This window comes from Parasteatoda tepidariorum, chromosome 5 (genome assembly GCF_043381705.1).
Source record: "Parasteatoda tepidariorum isolate YZ-2023 chromosome 5, CAS_Ptep_4.0, whole genome shotgun sequence".
NCBI lineage: Eukaryota > Metazoa > Arthropoda > Arachnida > Araneae > Theridiidae > Parasteatoda > Parasteatoda tepidariorum.
The window spans coordinates 23,366,666-23,380,203 of NC_092208.1; positions in this window are offsets into that span (position 1 = coordinate 23,366,666).

A 13,538-nucleotide genomic window follows, 5' to 3' on the forward strand; every position below is an offset into this window, starting at 1 on the left:
CGAAAAGCAAAACCATTTGTCATCGAAATTTTTAATATTTGGAAAGTTATACCAACACTGAATTGATAAAGCTCATAAAGATTTGGTTCGTAGAAATGTGCGAAATTTGAGAATTTTTAATTGATTTTAATAATTTTTTATCGACGCTAAAAATAATTTCACAGAATTTGCAATTTGTCAAAGAGTTTTTAAATAATTAAGCTGTTTGATTTATATTTATTACAATTCTCTTTCGCTAGACTTTATCGTGAGTTTCGGTTAACATTGAGTTTAAGGCCCTTGAAACTGTGTCATCTTTATTTCCTTAGGTGAAAGATTCTCCTAAAACACCCCTCAAATTTATATATTATTGGTGATATTAACCAATTTATGTCTTTGCAATTTTTTCTTTTTTTTTCAAAATAATATTTTTTTCGAAAAAAGAAAGAGTTATAACATAAATGATTCATCAATAATTTTTATTTTGAAAAACCCATATAGTTCTGTCTTCCGTTATATATTAATAGTATAAATATTTATATTTGAATCTTAAATCAGAGCACAGTGTTTTATTAAAGCTAAATTAGCAGGTAACAGAAAGAAATATTCACTTGATATAAACAAATATGCACATAAATGTCTTACACATAAATGTTTTTAATATATAGACAACTATCAGAATATGATATAATTTATGGTCTAAGGAACACCAAAAAACTTGGTAATTTTTACCGAAAAACTTTGGCAATGATTTTGGTAACACTAACAAAAATTGGTTTCACTAACAACACAAGTTTTATATTCAATGAAATTTGATAAATGTGGTAAAATGTAATAATGTTATCATCTTATCTTAGAGCCTGGCATAAAAAAAAACATTTATTCGGTTAAATTTACATTTCAGTTTGTTATTTTTTGGTAATAAGAGCTATAATTTCGAAAACCAGAATTTGTGGTAAAACGTTACGATATAAACGGAAAAATTACGAAATGAATAGTTTAAAGACTGTATATTTTTTTAACCATATGTATAGGTTTTTTTTTTCACCAGAAATGTCATTACTATGCAGTACGGTAATTTTATCAGACTTTTTTTCTCTCTGTATCTGAACACAATGGGTTGATAAATAAAAATCCTCATAATACTTTTATACAAAATTTTATCTCATTTTCTGGAATGATATGCTCATCGGGGGTCATATAGTTGAAAAGTTGTGAGTCCTGTAAAATGAAAAAATAAGTCAGTATCTCATAACTGGCATAATAAGTCGTTTCAAACGATGTGTATACGATCAACAGGACCCAACGATTTTTTTTCCCTTTTAGCTTATTAACCACTGCAAATTCAATCGAATTCACAGATGAATGAGAGATTTGGAAATACGCTGTCCATAAATGCTGACACATATTTTCTTCAATATTTTTGACTCCCTATCTGAATAAAAAGAAATCTGGATCAAGTTACTGTATAAAGTACAGGCACTTTAGGTCCATCATCCGTAAAATCGATTTTTATTGTAAAATATTAAACCATAATTTTTACAGTAATATTTATTAAATAAAAGTGATTCAGTGGTTTTACGGTAATTATCCCGGATGCCCCCTGTTGGGGCGGGGGAGAAGTTAAGCTTCCTCCTTTTTTACGGTATATCAGAATTTATAAAAAATAGGCATTACATTTTTGCACTAATGAAAAATTGTCAATAAAAAGATTAGTTATAATTAAATAAAAAAAATTATTAATATCAATAGATGGCACACATTATAAGTTAACAAACTATATCATATTGGAAATTGTATAGTTGAAATAAAATCGAAACATTTTTCGTAAAAATTACGCAACACTTTTTTGTTACCCCTATTAATTTTTAAGATAGAAAATAAATTTTATAATTCTACTAATTCCTTATAAAATACAGAAACTAAGTAGCGTATTTTATTTTTGCTTAATTTTCTCATTCATATTGATAAATCGTATGTTTATTAAACAGGGGATAACCTAAAACAAGTAATTTAGAAAATAGATAGAAAAAAGATAAGGAAAAATAAGATAAACACTTGTTTAAATATCACAAGCCAAAATCAACAAAACTGAAACAAACACTTGATAGAAAAATTGAATGTTAAAAAACTTTTAATTTTTTTTTTCCTTCAATTTTACATTTAAAATGATATTTTCCCAAAATCGAAAAAAAAGGTAATCAAAAGCTCCAAACGCGGATACTCGAACACATGATGATAAAAGACATAAAAAATTACATATAATTAACTTAGATGAAAAAAAGTTTCAGATTAAAAAGAACACGATTGAAAAAAAATGGGAGAGGTAATAAAAGCAGTTGTAGTAAAAGGAATCTCCAGTTCTTATCCATTTGTATGATAATTCGATAGGGACTTCTTTTAATTGAATTAAAGCTTCCTTTAGTTTCGGAACCCTTTGTAAGACATTGCATTATTTGTTGTATGAATAAACAACTGCTTCGATGCACAATCATTAAATCATCAGACAGAAAAATATCCACCTTTATTTTTCTACTTCCTTAATCAAAGTTTGGAGGAGGAAAATGATAAAGCAAATAATAATGAGATTCTCGTTTCCTTTTTTTTTCTAATTTCCATTCCGATTAGATTCTATTCCTAAGTAAAATTACGGATGAACAAATAAGCTCGCTGCTTGGTAGAAAGAAATATAATTTAATATCGAAATTAACTACAATCTATAATACCGACTAAAGAATAATTTAATTAAATGTTTAATATTATTGTTTTACCGAAATAATATGGCCTAAGTTACATTAGCTTTATGTTTGATTAAAACCCATTTTGACGTATACGTCACGGGAATTGTGAGAATTCTGTGAAAATTCTTCTGATTTGAAAAAGGTCTGTTTTCACATCAAACAAATAATTTTGTTTATTATTTTCAAAAATCAAGTTGTAGCTAAGAAAAAAAAATTATTTCCGATAAAAAAACACTTTTTTAATAGGAGCTTCTTTGAGTCCGACACATTAAAAAAAATTCGGGCTTTAATGGAGTAGGCGGGTTTTCCCTGCTCGCAAAGCTCGCAAACACCTGCGATTGTTTCATAATCATGCTTTTTTGGCAACAAACATCTAAATGAAATATTTGTCAATTAAAAGATTTCAAAATTTTTTATTGTATATAACACAATTTTTGTTCTTGCAAAGCAAATCCCCATTTGAATTGGATAGAATTTATACCTGATTATTTCGATCATTTCCTACTAAAATTATATTAAAAGCTTGTTTTTTATTTTTCGCTACCCTAAAATCTTGTGACATGTTTTTGCCTAAGACATAGTTTAGCAATAGAGCATAAAGTTATTTCTGTGTCATTTTCAGTACTTACTTTCTAATTTTTATTTTCACTTAGCCCAGTTTTACATAACATTTTTTTATCATAAGAGTATATGTAACTTATTACCAAATAAACATAAATTATTTACCGTTTAATAATTGTCGAACTAAAATTTATATTTATCAAAAAAAATTTTAAACCATGAAATTATTTTATATTATAAAGAAATACCACTTTTAGATTTATGCATTTAATTGTAAATAACGATATATATAAAAAAAACTGAATAATAGCAGAAAATAATATTAAGAAGAAATGATAAATAAATTTGTGCAATAAATGAAAGTCAACTTATTAGTTTAATAGTAAATATTGTTGCGAATTTCATTAAAATGTCTGGATTACATTAAAATGTCTGCAAAAAATATCTGGATCTTTTTCGAATATCAATGATAATATCATCTAATTTGTCTATCAAAGGATAATGATCGAAATGATTATATAGACATTGGTTTTTGTCAATTATTGTTATTGATGCATGAAAAATTTTATCACAATTTTCAAACAAAAAAAATCTACTAACTACACTAATTTAACTAAATTTATATTGACAATTGATTAGTGAAATATAAGTAGCGAAACTTTTTTTACTTTTTTTATGATAATTCTGATTTAATTAAACTAAAATTAAAAGTTTTTTTCCCATAGCGAAATGAAGAGGAAAGTTTTCATGATGGGAACGCAGTATACATTAAACAGTTTTTACTATCCTTTTTAATTAGTATTCACAATTTTGCTTGCATAAAAAAAAAACGATTATTGCACGCTTTCAATAATTTATTTTCTCCGCCGAAAGAAACTTTTATTACTTCTTTAACGTGTTTAAAATGTAGTAAAAAGCATACCTTTAACTGTGTTTTATATCTTACCAGGCTAAACAACGAAAAATTAAGAAAATAACCGTTTTCACCAAAGATAGACTATCTTTTGAACATCTTAGTAGTATAAAAAACTTGATAAATAAAAAAAGAGAAACGTAGTTAAAATATTATAGCTCTAAATGAAAAGTAAGATGTTTTTCTTCTTTTTTTTTAAGATTATTAAATTCAAGTCAGACTTTTTCAAAACTGCCTTTAGCACTTTTTAGAGTTCGTGTTCTAGGAATTTTTAAATGATACTTTTTGTTTAAAAAAACAAATCATTCAAAGGCATAAAATGTATTATAAACCATGCAACACATTTTAAGAACGGAAAACATGTTTTTACATCTTCTTGTATTGTTTCAGCAACAAGAAAAACTTAAACAAAGAACAATTATTAATTATTTCTTTATTTCGATTTTCAAAAATGATTGGTAAATACAAATAACGAACTATTGTTAGATGTTTTTAAACGAACAAAGATGCTAAATTACTATTGCAGCCTGTAAACTTTTTTAAATCAGAGATCAAATCAATTTTACATTCTTTGTTTGTTGCTTACTGTGTAAAATTATGCTGTTTTTAAATGGGAGAACCTGAATTAGGTTAAATGTGGAACCAGAATTATTCCACTGTTATTACATTTAAAAGTAACATTTAAATTCAAGAAAATGCATTCACCTTTCGGGCATAATAAAACTGAAAGTATTTCCTTCCATTCTGGACTGAATTTACAAAATAATAACAAATACATTCTTCCAATATTATTTTTAAAATTTAGTTTTGGATGGATTTAGTTTGGTTCAGCAATACGAAGATTATAACGCATACAAAATATTATTACATAAAGCAAGGGAATAAAAAACCAAAATTACATTCGAAAATTATATATAATTTAAGGGTTAAAATCCAATATTTTTTATTGATTAGTGCTGTAGAAATGCGAATCCCAAGAGCATCTGAAACATAAAGTTGTAAATTATATGTTTAAACTGTAACTATCTGTGATAAATTTAAATTATCTCAGTTTCCATTGTCTTTCCCCTCATATAAATCAAATCATACAAATCTTTTACACGACACTGAAAGTATGGTAAAAAGTATTGACATCCTGAGTGCAACATCTGTGAAATCCATTTTTACCATAAAATTTTAAATCATAATTTTACAGTAATATGCATTTAATTAATGTAATTTTAATATATAATATGTTATTCATGTGATTTTAATTAATATGACTTTTGAATATCATTGAATATAATATTTTTATTCCGCAAAGCTATACGATAGAAATGGATATTACCGTGTTTTGCTCCAGAATTTTTTGCTTTGTAGTTTATTAAATTAAACTTGTGGTCTTCAGGCCAAACCAGGTCTCCAAATGCAAAAAAGAAACGCCGTTTATCGAACCTCTTTCGCCAAGAAAAATTTTAAAAAAAGACATAGTTTAAGTGTCTTACACTTGAAGCATTGTGATGTTTTTAAATTGCACGTATAATCTCGCCATGAAGAATTATTTGGGCTTTTTAACGGACAAATAACTTAAATATTTTAATAGTAATTTAACTTTTTTAAAAATTGCCAATTTGGCAACATTTTTTCACAAATATGAAAATTATCGAAACCACCACCTTATTCTAAGTTTTTGTAAATTTTTATGAGCCCAAGTAATGCAACATTGGAGTAAGTTTTTAAATATCTAAAAATTAGACCACAAACGCTTTTCATCTTCACAAAACTGTGGCCTTTCTTCATATTGACTTTTTGCGCCATTTTCAAAATAAGCGTAGTCAACGCTAGCTTTAGATAGGCTAATAGTCATGCGTAACAGTTGCAAACTCACAGCAGCTATGAAAATATCATAATATTCGCAAAAAAGGCATCATTTCATATTACGACGTAGTCTTAAAAAAACAGCATTAACAGGGACTTGCGAAGACTCTGATAAATTTAAAGCACTTAGAAACTGTTACATTTGATGCTTTTTTGAGGCTAAGTATCGATATGAATATCACTAATCATACTGTTTATCATATCTCGGTTTAGTTACAGGTTATTGTTGTATATCGGTTTAGTTGTAAATCGATTTAGATGTAATTTTATTTTATTTCTAAAATAATAAATGTAGGTACTTAAACAACATATCGTAATTTTCTTTTCTGTAAAAAAAATTTTTTTAATTCAACTTGGTACACTGAAAAAATTTTCTTTGCCGATAAGCTTAGAAATCCATTTCCGTGACACGGTTAAACAACTAGTAACGCTACTCTTCCAGAAAATTTCATGAAAAAATAAATAAATAAAAACGGGGATATTTTTTACAGATAGATTTCATCATAAACTTTAAATATAAAATTATTTTGTGTTTTGAAGTTACCAAAACCTAAAAAAAAAGAAGGGATAAATAAACACGTATTGAATTTCTAACAATTTTTCTTATAATTACAACTCATTTCAATGAATTGTGTACTCAAAGTTATAGACATTTTACTTGCAATTAGACTAAGCACTATTAAGTTTGAAAATAAGAGACAGAACCATTATTTTAAAAGCAACCACCATTTTTTTTAACTCTAACAGACTGACCTTATTGCTGTTAGGATACTAAGTTAAGAAGAAAAAAAATATTGATGGAATGCCGACCATCATCCCTTCTTTAGCTTCGAGGGACAGTCAATGCCGGCTAAAACTAAAGAAATAAATGACGGATAATACGAAGTTAATGACTTATCCTTCATTTTGTTTGACCACAGAGGAGAAAATGAAAAGTTGCTTAAGTTGCTTCACACATGCGGAAGTAGAAAAATATGTTTGACTTGAAATACTTCGCTGTAAAAATAAAATTGGTGTGTATAGTTTTTCGAAGGTCTTTCGCTAAAGAAATTTTAAAAAATCCCTAGCTTAGTTGTTTTTAACTGAACCTTAAACTGAAAGGAAGGTATGATTTAATACTTTATATGCAGACAAACAGCTAAAATATTTTTCTTCTTCAAAATATTAAACTTTTTTAAAAATCACCAATTAGGGGAGTCTTTTCCACTTAGATGAAAATAATTAAAATAAATAAGTAATAACAATTTTTGAAATTTTTCTTAAACCCAGCCAACGCAGCGTTAGTGTATTTTTTCAAATATTAAAAAATTAGGACAAAAACGTTTTTCATTTTCATAAAACCGCAACTTTTCTCTATACTTCTTATAATTTCTCCCTTTTCATTAACACAGTAGAAAACACAAGCTAAAGATAGGTAGAATTTTACCCAACTTTTGTGAATGAACTTTTGTGAAAAGTTATAAAGTAACAAATTATTAGATAAAGAAAAAAAGTGTTTCTACATTTGAGGACAAAGTCTTCGAAGAAAACCCTTAAAAGACGGATTCTCAACATTTTTGTACTTATGTAGAAACATATATACAAAACATCAGCAAACTTTTGTAGAAGCACGTATTAGAATATCGAACAGCACGCCACGTTAAATTTTACGGTGAATCTAATAGCGAAAATTATGGTTTTAATACATAGAATTTAACCAAAATTAATCATTTTATAGTAGTCTCACGACGATTAAAGGGCGCCATGTTTCCAGCGGGCATAAGAATCCCTGGTTTAAAGCATGATTAACTAACCTTCGGCACGCATACTTTTTCAATGTACGGCAGAGTTTCCTCAATGACCACGAAGATTTATTGAAAAATTTAAAACTACGAGAAAATAATATTGCCTTCAAGAGCTTTGTCAAGCATTTACTTCAACTGCAAGTTAACCAAATTATACTGAAGTTTCGAAATATTAACTAAGAAGCAATTTTCAAATTTTCACAATTTGGCTATCAGTTATTGTGGCATGAACATATGATTCTGAACAAATTTTCTATTTTCACCATAATAAAATCAAAATATCGGTTAATATTAGCCGATATGTCCTTAAAACAGCTGATATTTTTCAACCATAAAACACAAATTTAGAAGACTTAGTTTTAAAAAAAACGTATTAACAGAAATGAATACAAAATTGAATGGTATATAAATATATTGACTACAACTGGTTGGTTTGGCTCTATAGTTAAGATGCAAATAGTTTTATTCTCCTTTACTTAACTTTCTTGCCATTTCTCCAACCTTTCTTCTTAAAGAGAAAATACGTTACTTTAGAGAAATAGGCATTCTGTACAATAAACTAATAATAAAATAATCGACTTGAAGTACATTTTCTCAGAAAATACTGAAGCAAAACTCAACAAAAAAACATTTCTTTTAAAGTTAGTTCCCTTTGTTATGGTGCTCATTGACAAGTTTGCTGTGACTACTTTAATTTCTTATTCATTATAAGTTCAATTTTTTTAAAAGCCGAATAATTTCGAAGGCCGAATTATGAAATTTTAGAAACCGAAAAACTTCTTAGAATGTGCTCCATAACAAATGCCAAAAAAAATAGCAACAAAATTTTACAAAATGTTTTCTTTTTTTTTTTTTTTTAGAAAAACAATTTAAAATATCAAGGCTAGCTATTTTTACATATAATACTACAAATAGAGGAAGAACATCCTGCGAAGAAGGATGTAGATGCTAAAGCTAACTCTCTGATTACAATGAGGAACAAATCTTTTTTTTTTTGTTTTTTGTTTTCTGTTGCATGAGATTTTCTTACAAATCTTAAATACTTTTGTATCGCTGATTTCATCCAAACTACAGTTTGTTCGTTTTTAATTATGCTATCTTTTTTGAAGAAATGAACAAGTTTAAACACGTTCTATATAATATATAACAGGATATCGCATAAATATTGCGACATTTCTAGGGGAGTCAGGGCACATCATCAGGATTAAAATTGCATAGATATCCATACCCGGAAATGTCACCATACGTCGCTATAAGCGCTTCTCTGTTATGAACTGTTTCTTCGTGTGATACTGAGCAGGTCATAATAGGGGAAGCGCCCCTTTCTGCTTACGACGATATTTTCGGCAATGAGCTCCTATGCAATTTCAATCCTGATGATATGCCCTAACTCTCCTAGAAGTTTATCGCAATATTTACGCGACACCCTGTTATATGTAACGTATTTAAACATGTACATTTCGATAAAAAATTGACTGAAAACGTTACTTTTTTAAAAAAAATCTATAGCTTTAGAAGAAAAACTAATTTTAAATTTAAAATCCCCTTACCCGCATTAGGCAAGATTAAGTAATTGTATCAATGCAACTACCCAATTTTATAGATTACGATGTGTAATTTCAAATCTGGTGAATACTAGTAACGATGTGTGATTTTAAACCACGAGAATAAGAATCACGATATGTGATTTTAAATCGCTTACACATTGTTAGATGAAGAATATTCTTTCCGAGAAATCAAAAATGCGGAACTTGCTTTGAGAAGGCTTTTTTTTTTAATTGAAAAGGAAGCGGGAAAAATGAACTCATCCCATATTATTATTGCCAGTTTTGAGCCCTGGGCAAAGTTTATATTTATGTGTTTTGTATTAAAGTTGAATACCATACATCATTTCATATTGCCCCATATTTCACGTATGTTTGTTTTCGAATTTTTATAATCAAAATTATAGAATTCAACACGTTTTTACCATCAGCCGATAAATTCATTCAATGACCAGCACATAAAAAATAAATCAGCTTATTAACCTTGAAAAATGTGACAGAACGGGCTTGAAATATCCGTGGGTGTTTATGTTTTGGAATGATATTAACTGTCAACCGGAAAAGAACGTGTCATCTTTCTTTCAAAATTATCTCCGACATCTTCGATCAAACAGAACGTTTCGGTCTCTTGCCTTCTAACAGATTGATTACTCGCATGCATCTGTTATAAGAGATCTTTTTCAAAGATAGAATTTACTCCATCATCTGATAAATGTATTCGATTTACCAGCACCTACATCAATCAGCTTTTTTTAACATATCTGATTTAGTGCAAAATTGTTCGATACGGTCATTTCTTTTCCTATCTAATCATTAAGGTGAGAAAATCGAGACAAAGAATAGCATGTTTTGTTCTCTGGTAAAAATTAACCTATTTACCAAATCGTAAATAATATGTGACAAAATAAAGTGTTGTAATCTAAAAAAAAAATCATTTCCTTAAAATCATGTAACGTGAAGGTAAATCTAACACAAATTTGATTAAAAATAAATAAATGTAAGGTTTTTGCGTGATAAAAAAGTAAACAATCAAAATAAGAAACATCCAAAATGAGCAAATCATTCTAAAGTCCCCCCTTTTACACGTCCACAGTGGACTGATCGTAAAGGCACGGTTCCCAGTAGAACACCGAAGTCAAGCATCACTGGCTGCGGTCAGTAAGCTGATGGGTGACCACTTTGATCAGCTTGCGTAGGGGCCGATGGTGCGCGTTATCGGTCTTCGTTAAACTGTTCTACCGTAAAGTGCTAGTACTTTGGATCATCCTCAAGGCTGTTTCCCAGGCCGTCGCCAATAGCCCATTATGCAGCTTCAGTGAGACGTAAATAAAGTACCTACCTATCTTCTTTTACACAATAGTTGATAAGAATATAAATAGAGATCAATAGCTCTCCCTTAAAATTGAATCTAATGTTTGGAAATAGAAATAAAAAATAAAATAAATAGTTTCGAGTGACGTTTAAAAGCGGCAAATTTAATTCATTTATTTTTATTATGGTCAGGAAATATTTCCATAGAGAAATTTTATATAAATGTTGTTTCATGCTTATTCTTATTTACATTCTTATTTTGCACACAGTATTCCTCAGCAATACTGTGATTTGTAGGGAAATTTTCACGCTTTGATCTATGAATTTCAAATAGTGTTAGGGGAAAATGCTATAAATGCAATGCAAAATTAAAGGTATGCGAAATCTCGCGATTATTTTAAAAAATGCTAACTTTTTACACAAGCCAAGTTCGTTGATAAACATTTTTAAACAAATACATTAAAATTAAGTAGTCGCATACGACTAAAATTATCAAAAACTCTGTTTTACAAGTGAATATTCTTGGAAAAGGTGAGATTCAGAATTGAGAGCAAAAATGTATTGATTTCCTTAATTAGTTTTCAGCACTTAGACAAAATACGCGGTAAGTGAAATTAACATTAAGGGGGCCAATTTTTCAATAACTCTACTGGACTTAATTATAGGGTCATATTTTCTAGATTGTGGCTACGCGCATCTTTTCATTTGCGAATTCAGTATCAAAATCCATCGCAAAAAAACTTTTTGTTTATTCAGCGATATGTATGGCGTCTGATTTCGTAACTTAATTAATAATTCGCACATATGAATTAGTATATTTGCAGTCAACGCTTTTAAACATTAAAAATGGTACTTTGAAAATATTCGATTACTGGAACAAAAACTATTCTAAGTGATATCTTTTTCTAGTTCATTATACAATATTTAAAAACTTAATTAAAAGTAAATTTTAAAAAAAAGTAAGAATAAAAGCTGAATTTAAAGATAAAAACCTCATTTGTTTACAAACTAATGGGCAGTTCAAAACTTGACTCTGAGCGAAAAATAAATTAAATAAGTTACAATAAGCGAAATCGTAGGCTAAATGTTTCATCGGGTCAAAGAGAATGACCTTTTACGGAACTTCTGCTTGCTTACCTTACGGCTACCACGGTTCAAATCATTCTAACAGATTATTTTTTTTAATGGTATCAGCGAGATTCATTCAAAACATAATCGTGACTGTAACTTACGATTATTATCTTTACCGAATTTCAAGTTGCGAACCTTTTACAGGGAATAAAACAGCTTTCCTAACTGAATTAAAGGGACTTAAACCCCTAAAAAAAAATCAATGTTTTTTTTAAAAAAATGTTTGCATCTGAACAGTAAACATCTGAAAGTTTACGTTCGCAATTTGGTATCGATATTTTTAATGATAAATTAGTTTTTTAAAATATCCTTACGATCATAAATTTAATTTTGCGTAAATTTGAACTAAGTAAAATTTTTATTCCTGTACTTTTTTTTTCATTTTCTTTTTTCGATTCTATTCGAATCACGATTTTTCATTAAATTTTCCTGAAAGTTTGACGAAACAGTTTTATAATGATTTAACGCTAGAAAATCTGAACAATGCTGTATGCTTAGAAGGATTGAAGGGGCCACTCTAACACTTCCCAGATTGTTTGTGTTTTGATCAATTGGACATTTAAAATCTTAAAATAGAATAATAATTATTTCAATAATAAATATATTAGACTCGGTCATTAATATTCTATCGTTATTTATTCGATTTATCTAACGAAAATATTTGATTAAACGGAACAGTGAAATTTCAATTATTATTTTTTTCTTTCAATTATTATTACATAATTGAGTTTCATTTTCTCTCCTTAAAGGGTACTTTATACCCAAACCTAATGGGGTTAAGGGTACTTACCAAAATACCTTAGGGGATAATCTGGCTCTTCCCATCATTCTAGATCTCTATATCTATATATACATTCGTATAAGGCTAACACGTGAATAATTAAATAGGTACTTAAATTAGATCAAATTATGAGAAGTCAAAAATACTCAACACTATCAGAATTTTATTTTTTGGATTACAGAGAGCAATAAAAAACGAGAGGGACCAAAATGACAAAAAACGAGAGGGACCAAAATGACCTCAGCTGTCTTTCTAGAGTTATAAGGATACTTTGTTAAAACAATCATTATTGAATTTCCGTACTTTTGTTTGAAATTAATATTGCTAAAAAATTCATCAAAATTGATATTTTTTAAATTTTTTTAAACTCCGTTAAAATCGAACAAAAACATTTATTTGATTCGATTTATATTCATATTATGAGCCTTCATAAAATTAAAAGATTTTTTGTTGTCATTTGAGACAATTTTTATATTTTCATGTTTAGATATTTCTATACTATTTTACAGAATTTATCACAAGAAATTCATTTTAACTGTCTCGCCCTTCAAAATCCAAACACTGTATGCAACTTATTTAGAAATTTATATATCAGGTTAATTATATTTCTATCGTCATAATAGTACTATAATATTTAAAATAATATTTTTAGAGTTATATAATTTTCTGAAGGGACATATATGTACCATCAGACGTTCCGAATAAGTGTCAGATTTGCACATTATTGTTTTGTGAACTTCCCCTCCTTCTTTTTGAATGGTCGGCAGCATTTGTAAAACTGTTATGGGGGCATAGCTTTGAAAAAATCATGTGCTTGCAAAGATTTTTACATCATTTTGTGAGATAAATATCTGAAATAGAGCTAAGAAAAGGTATGCGTCATAATATAAGCATTATTTAATTCCTTTTGCGTTGTTTTGAATCATAATTTGCACA